This window comes from Lactuca virosa, chromosome 1 (assembly GCF_052849685.1).
Source record: "Lactuca virosa cultivar CGN04683 chromosome 1, Lactuca_virosa_CGN04683_v6, whole genome shotgun sequence".
Taxonomy (NCBI): Eukaryota; Viridiplantae; Streptophyta; class Magnoliopsida; order Asterales; family Asteraceae; genus Lactuca; species Lactuca virosa.
In genome coordinates, this window is record NC_136426.1 from 129423320 (window position 1) to 129432343 (window position 9024).

Sequence of the window (9024 nt, forward strand, 5' to 3'; positions counted from 1 at the left end):
TATATGGCCCCAACACTTTGAGAGTAAATAAAACACCTTTTATCTAAGCACCATATTGATTACTCATTATTCAATGTTTCGATTTTATCAACTTTATACTTGAATTTAAAAAACAATAGTTGTCCCATGCTCCAAGCATGTACACAATGTTTTTCTAAACACCAGTAATGCCATACACAAAGTATGCACACTATGTTTGTTTACGATCCTTACTTTGTGAAATAGATCGATTGAACATAATTCCAATGATTCTCATTTCACACTCCCAAATCCTTATCGAAAAATGTAAGAATTCCAAATTCCTGCCATTTACCGAAATGTGTTAGATTTTAAACTTATATGCACTTATCCTCTGTAATGATTATGCACAAAGTCACAAAGACTTGTCATCAGACATTACAGAGTATTCCAATGGAGAGAAATTCCATGGAAACGAAGTCTCATTATTCATAGTACATTCCTTTGAACATCCTTCTTTGCATTAAGTTTTCTAATCTAACAGAGATTTAGAGAATAACTTCCACCTATGGAAACAATTCCATATTACCATTTTGACTATCACTTCTGAACAAGAGTTGCCTCTTTTCAGAATATGTCAATATGGTCCTTTCCAAAGTTTACACTATACTTCCAATTGTCCATGAGCAACCAATCTTTGGTAAACCTCAGATTGTCCTCGATAATTGCTTACTCATTTTAGTCAAATCCAGTTCTATTCCTTTTTCCCTCTTAACGCCCTAGGCATTTGGAAAATTTAGAATGGATAAATATTATAGCACATGTAATCGATCCTATACCCGAAGCATATGGAACCCGATTCATGCTATAAAAAATTTTATTTGCCATGTTCTCAAAATTCGAACTATGAAGAGGGATGCCATAATCATAATCGAAAATTTGAGAATGCAACATATATAGAATTTCCTTATGTTGAACCATTCCAACATAACATTCATATATATATCCTTGACTAAAGTTGATTAAAATCTCAATCTAAGCTTTTAGAATTGGAATGAAGTATAAATCCTCTCCCTTAATTATAGCAAAACAACTTTTTCAAAGCGAAATGAACCTTTTGTTTTCTATAATTAACATTGCTAACTTGCAACACTAACCATAATAATCATGCTCCCAATAGCACAAAGACTATTATCTTACTAGTACAACACTTATGTTGCCACTAGCTTTGACATGTACTCAGAAATCAACTGGACTTCTAGAAATCAATACTTTATTAACTTTCTTGCCAAAGTTCAGATTTCTGATACAAGATTGCTTTGATAGGTCTTTATCAAAATCATACACCTTTCCTTATACATCTCACATGTTTGTCTAGACCTATTGTCATTCTCACTAGTTAGTGTGCCGGTTAACCACACACGCTCCACTAACGACATGAGAATGCAAATATCACAATTGCTATCTACTTAAAATCTACTTAGTGAAATCGAATCCTCACCATCATCATGAATCGAAGAGAAACCTTATGACACTTATATTTTATGGTGTATATGTTCCTATCCATGTGAATTTGTCATAGCCATAATCACAAGACAAGGTTAGTGACAAATCCAAACTCATATGGACTGAACTTATTCAATCTCATTTTCTTGCCACCTGGTAGCACAAGGGCCTACCAATGCTTCCAGGTTGTTATGCAAACAACTGAGAACTCATAGAACTCATATGCAAAGTCAACTTTAACTAGAATGGGCACTGGAACAAGAATATGTCAACAGATAGGTTACAAACCTCAAGTCGTGTGCTAGTGATTAAACAATACTCGTGATTAGTTCTTGAAACTATTTCAAGATCTTTTAAGACTCCCACTGTCCTCTTGACATATAAGATTCCTTTGTCAAGAACCATTCCTTGACAAAACAAATATTCAGGAGTTAGTGCAGATTCTTATCAAGTTAAACACTTCATACAATACAATTGGTCTTAGTTGGTCTTTGTTTTATCCAAAACAGCACAACTAACCAACTTCAAATGTACAAGAATAGGAAACATCTTACTCTACATTTGACAAGTGTTTTGAACCTTTCTTAAGATTATGTCACTCAAGGCTCAATCTTGGAGTATGACTCTAAGACTTGATTTTGGGACGAAGTATGATTTATCTTTTGATTTAACCATTTCAACAATTCACGATTCCTCTCCTTAGCCAAACAAATTCACTAAGGTGTCCTTAGAGAATCAATTGTGATACGGTTCCATAATCACTAAGATAATCATAAAACAGGATACTCAAGAACTCTCCCATCTCTTCAGATTGGAGAAACTTTTATCTTTCTTCCTTATTTGATTCTTCTCATTCGTTCTGCCATACATTGAAACTTTTCAATGTTTCAGAATTACACTTAAACTTGTAAGCATAACCATATTTATTAAACTTTAGTAAATCATAACGAATAATCTTATCAACCTTTGTGGTGGACCTAACCAGCGCACAACCTAATGTACCCGACCCTTTAGTCCTTCTCTTGACTCACATATACATGTGAACAAGGACTTAGTCTTAATTTCCCAAAGATGAAAATTCTCATTCATCACACAATACAAGTTGCATGATTCCAAGTTTCTATCCAACTGAAACTTGGGTGATGAGAATCTTTCCTTATTTGGTAAATTATGACACTACCACAAATGAAATAATCAAATCCATTTTCCAATAGTGCTTATCAATGGAAACATATAAACAACAATTTTTTACAAATGCCATTGTAAGGATACTTAAAATAAATAAATCAAAATTTTCTTTTATTTTTTTTAAACTTTGAGAAAAAATCTTATCCTTACAATGAAAATACATATGAAAAACATGTTGTTATCTATTCCTAAGCAACATATCATAACTCTTAAGCAGCAGCTCAAAATTCTGATCATCGAACCATGCGTTCGAAATCCATCTTCGTGATCAGAATCAGCACACTCTTTCTTTAAGCTTCCTTTGATTCTTCCAAAACATCAAAATGTAATTACATTACATCATGTATTAAGAATCTTCAAAAGAGACTTCATAGAGTTAGATAATGGACTTTAACCTGAAGCAAAGTCAAACCTTTTTTACTTTCACCATCCTTATGAACTTTTAGGTAAACTCGGCAGCTTCGGAACCAATGCCCCTTCTTTTGGCAAAAGAAACATATGGACCTTTTCTAAATGGTACACTTGAGTGTCTCAGACTTAGCCTTTCTCTTTACCATTGGTCAAATGACTTGACCATGGCCAATCCCTTTCTATTGGGAAGAGAAAGATTTCTTGAACTTCTAATGTTACCATTGTCAATGTCCATGGAAGTTTTGGGAAGTAGATCAATCAAATTTTCTTTACCAGTGCTCCAAATCATTGCTAATTTAGCAGCATCAAGCAAATAGTTAAGACCACTAAGGGTCATATCGTGATCTGTCATCAGGGTGTGACTGAAGAACCGAGTCAACAGCCAGCTACCTCGAGACTTCGACACCCGACTCTCCTGACTTGCCAATATGTGACTTAACCTCGAAGATGTAAGCACATATAGTCTTTGCTTGCCAATAGGGATTGAGTGACTTAGAACTTTTCAAGTCTTGGAACTTGTGGGATAGGGAGAATTATTGGATGAGGTGGAGGAAGTGAAGCATGATTTCCAGTCCTATTAATGCACACCAAAGGGATTAATCTTTCACCTTGATTGCCACGTGGGATATCATCTTCATTAGGAAGGCTTGTTCTTAAAGATTTGGGAAGACCATAATTGTCTAAAATAGACATTTATGAGGGAGAAATTCAAGTTTAGTTGATTTAAAGTCCTTAACATAACACCCAATATGAAATATTAAGGCTAGGACCCAACAACCTATTTATAACTAGAAAAGGGATGTCGTAATCCAAGCTATAAAATAGTTGAAGGTTGGTAATGACGATTTACCAATTTCCACCATGAAAACGAAATATAATTAAGTTTTAATTGGATTTGAAACTCCTAGATCTTTTGAGATACATTGAACTTTCAATGGCATGTTTGAATCTCGATTGTGCCCTCTCAAGTTTGTGAGTGGGATGCCGAGGATCATAAACAAGGTGTGAATAACCATGCAAATTGTCTTGGTACCCTCAACTTTATTACCTAATTGATGTGTCGGTTAACCACATGCGCTCCACCAATCTATGATAAACTTAAGTTACCCTTCACCACACATTGTCAGTCCCATGTTAGTGTGCCGGTTAACCACACACGCTCCACTAACGACTTAACAAAGGTGCAAAGTGTGATTTCATGGGTTAGCACCATTTCACATTTTCCTAAGTAACTAAGATTGGGAATTTATAAGTGTTTAGTTACTAGTATTTATCATTATACTTTTAATGAATGGATAATTATAGTCTTTATCCTACCCGTTCGGCTAACGACCCTCCACCAGTCAAGGAAGCGGTGGGTGAGAGTGGACACCCATTAAACTGCCATTTTATAGGCAGTAACCTTATACCCCCCCTTAGAGACCGGCTTCGTGAATGAGGCCTACTAACGGTAAGATTGACTTTATCTTATACATAACTATATAATTAAAATTATAATAATAGTATAGGGGTTGAATTTTAAACTTTTAAAATTCTAGGGTTTGATTTGGAATTAAAGTATACATGGGGAGGTAACTTTGCAATTTCCAAAACTTGAGGGAAAGTATTGAACTATTCAAAACTCTTGGATTTTCATAACTTATGAGTTTAATTAAAGTTTTAAAAAACTTTAATGAAGAGACTCTTGAACATCCATAACTTGAGAACAATTTATGAAGTCCATAAAACAATTTATAAGAAAAAGACTCTTCATTTTGTAACCTATGACACTTTTATGAGTTTTAAGATTCATAAATGTGACTTTTCATATAACTTGAGGACAAGTTACAAAAACACATTTTATGAACTACTCTTAGATGAATTTGGATTGAAAACAACTAACACATAATTTTTTCATTAATCTAAATTAACTCATAAAACAAGGCGACACAAAAAACTTTTGGTGTTCCATAACTCGAGGACAAGTTATGGAGTCCATCCAATGTCATTGAGATAAAAAATTACACTAACAAACAATTTGCACATAATTCCTATGATCTACCAAAACTCATAAGCATGAACAATCCATATCAACAATTTTCAAGAATCATATAAACATATATAAAACTTGAAACTTTGATAATAACTTTGAAATTGGTTTACCATAATCATTACCACATCAAAAACAGGTTTTATAAGTCCAAAACAGTTTAAGGTAATGATTCTAGACCAATTCCAGCCTTAAAAGTCGAAAATATGTTGTCAGGGGCTTCTACTCGTTGAGTGTATGAACCTACTCTACGAGTAGGATGAATTTCTTCATGGACTCGGCGAGTTCATCAGTGGACTCGGCGAGTCCAGTGCCCAGGAAGCCATAGTTTTCGATTTTTAAGCTATTTCAGCATGTATAACTTAAAAACAAGCCTAGGCTCTGATACCATTGTTGGGTTTTGAGCATTCTAACACTCCTAAGGTGTTCATGCAACCCTAAATACCTTGGATCTATGTTTTCACTAATTATACATGCAAATGGTTTCCAAGGTATTAAACCTGCAACTAGCATGCATTTGATATAAACCATATAATATACTAGTTAGGATAACATACCTTTTGATGGAGCTTGAAGTCTTGATGTATTTAGCCTTAAAGAGCTTAGCCCCAATAGTGTGGAAGCCTCAAGTGGAATCACAACACATCATGGACAAAGGAGGAACTTGAGAGAGAATCTCCATGCACCCAAAACCACCATTAACTCCAAGAATACCCTTTGTCTCGATTTTGGGCAATGAAGTATGTATTTATATGTGGGATTTCTAGGGTCATGGATATAACCCAAATCCATACCCATGGGTCTATGATCCATGGTTCATGTGGCCCAACTCTTTACGTATCAATACATAAACTTGGTCCAACATGGATCATAAGCCGAACACATATAAATATAACTAATTATCATAATTATTCCCCATAGATTTAATTAGACTCTTTTGATCACTAAAGTAATTCCAAATTAATTCTTGATCAATACTAATTAAAACATATGATTTCATATTAATATATTATAACTTATAATATATTAATAAACCATACTTAACCTTCTCTCAAAAGTCCATCCTAACAAATTGTCCTGATGATATGCAACCCAAATGGATCATGCTACTCTCGGGTCGAGTACATACCAATAATAGTTTTGGACTTAGACATCTAATCCAACAATTATTTGGTGTGATATATATATATATATATATATATATATATATATATATATATATATATATATATATATATATATATAGACAAAGACTTAGTTATATTATTGTGGGTTAAAAACCCTATGTCTCACCAGCCTCCCAAGTCTGACTCACTCAGTTTGTTTGTATCACATGTAGCGGTACGAAGACATTAGGATAGTGATTGTAATCCACTGAGTGATTATGAGATTAAGGCTAATAGTGTAATAAACATGTGAAAGACTTGTAATGACTCGTTTATGCTTATGTATTGTGTATCGATTGTCACATCCAATGGTTTTTCATATTAATGTAAACAAAACGTTACATAAAAAATGTTTAAGTATTGATTTTATCTTAAAGAAAAATGTTTTGGAACAATTCCGCACTAATGTATTCTTTTAAAGAATACTATGTTTTTTGAATGAGCATAAAGAAATTTTTTTAATTGGCTGCGGAAATTTAGGTATGTCAATAGGTCATAAATGCGTGTGTAATTCACCTAAAAAATACAATTTTATTAGAAAATACAATAAAAATACAAGTCATATTTGACATTTTTTTGAACGACAAGCTGGAAATAAAAAGAAAAAGCTAGCCAGGGGCTAGAAGTACAAACACAAGCGGAAAAAAGAGAAGAAAAGTAGGACGAAAACAAAACAACAAAACCAAAAATTTTAGAGTCTACTATAGCATTCTAGAATTGGGTCACAACACCATTCAAACCACCTTAGATTATGCCCTTTCCTCTTTCTTGCATTGATCCAAAGGATTGATAGTGATTTTACCTCGTAAGCCAGCGCCGATTGCGATTTGGAAATTGGGATCGGAGAGTGTGCCATTGAGTTCCTATACTTCTAGATTACCTATATAAATGTTAGCATTATAGCTTCATGAATCCTTGCTAGCCTTTGATGTCCCCCAATATTTTCTTTACATTGCAATAGGTCGTGAATTAAAGTAAGAGGATATTCCAGCAGCTGCCACCATTTGCAGATATGCTGCCAAACTTCCATCGAAACCGGACACTCCATAAAAATATGATGCTCAGATTCTGGGGCTCTATGACAAATTTTGCATAAATTTGAAGAGCAAATTCTGATTTTGAGAGGTTTACCATAGTGGGGAGTTTATTGTGACAGATACGCCAAGCAAGAATATTTAATTTTCCTGGAACCAGCGGATTCCAGGGCCATCTACCATCGCTAGAAGGAAGAGTATGCTTGTCGATATGCCTTCTTAGAGAAGCGACCGAATACGCCCTAGAAGGATCAAGCGACCAGGACCATTTAAGAACCCGATTAGCATTCAAAGACAAATGATAGTGATTTGAAAAAGACACACTCTCCTTCTCTAGAATTTTTGGAATATTTACGATTGTACCTGAACAGCCATTTTTCCTCTTAGCGATAGATGGTCTGGCGAACCCCCCATCATCTCCATAAATAGATTTAATCACCTCCGCCCAGGTATTCTCAGGAAAGTTTCTAAATCTCCACCACCATTTGCCCATCAAAGCTAAGTTTTGAGCCTTGAAACTACCGATCCCAAGCCCCCCTCTTTCTTTATCAGCCAAAAAAATTTCCCATGCTATCCAAGACATCTTCCTGGAGGATGCATCTCCCCCAGAAGAACCGCATCCTAATCTTCTCAATATTTTTGATAACTTTAGCAGGGCTTTATGCAGAGAGAAATAAAAGGAGCCAAGACTGCTCAACCCAACTTTACAGAGTGTTAGACGGCCATCAAAAGATAGTCTAGAGGCTTTCCATTTTGATAATCTTGCCTGGAATTTATTTCTCGATGATAGGATTCCAATATGACACTCTAGCCATAGAAGTTCCAACCGACAATCCAAGATATATGAATGGGAGGGATCCAGTGGAACAATTGCTATATCGGGCCAACAAATCCAATTCGCAGTTTGGGACATCAAAGCCAAAAAATTTACTTTTGGACATATTTGACACATTTACCTTTTATTGAATATACTTAGTATATTTTTAATTATTTATAATATTGTATTATTTGATGGAAAATATTTCATAAAATAAAATATTTTTGTTATATCTAATTTGCATATTAATAAAAACTAATAATTTGTTAAATTAATATATCAAAAAGTTATATTACACAAATTAGTTTAGGGATATTGACACAAAAGCCACTAAATTTGTAGAAGAATGATGGTTTTACACTAAAACATTTATCTTTGATGTGTATACAAACTAGAAGAAATATTTTTAATGATATGCTCCCTCATCTTCAAAACAATTTAGAGGGCCTGTCTCGAAAGATAATCGGTATTTTGTATCAAGAATTGCATATCGGCCACTTTTTTCCCCGGTCGCCTTTTTTGGCATATTTTTCCTTTTCAAATGTCAAGTGTTCAACGCAATTCAAATTGTATTAGTCAAACCGGGATAGATAACATCAAGTTGGGACGATAAACCAGGATAGATGGATCAAAAGCGAAAATATTTTTAGTTGGTGCGGTTGAACAAAAAGTACAACATTTTTCTTTAACCGGATTTTGAGGTTGATTTGTTGGAATTCATTTATGTTCTTAAAATGAAAAAAGTAGAGAGGAAAATATAGAAAAATGTGTGATTTTGATTGTGGAATAGAAAAAGTATCTACAAGTTGTAAATTGGTAATATATATATATATATATATATATATATATATATATATATATATATATATATATATATATATATATATATTCTTTTTGATCGTTTCTTTAAAAAAA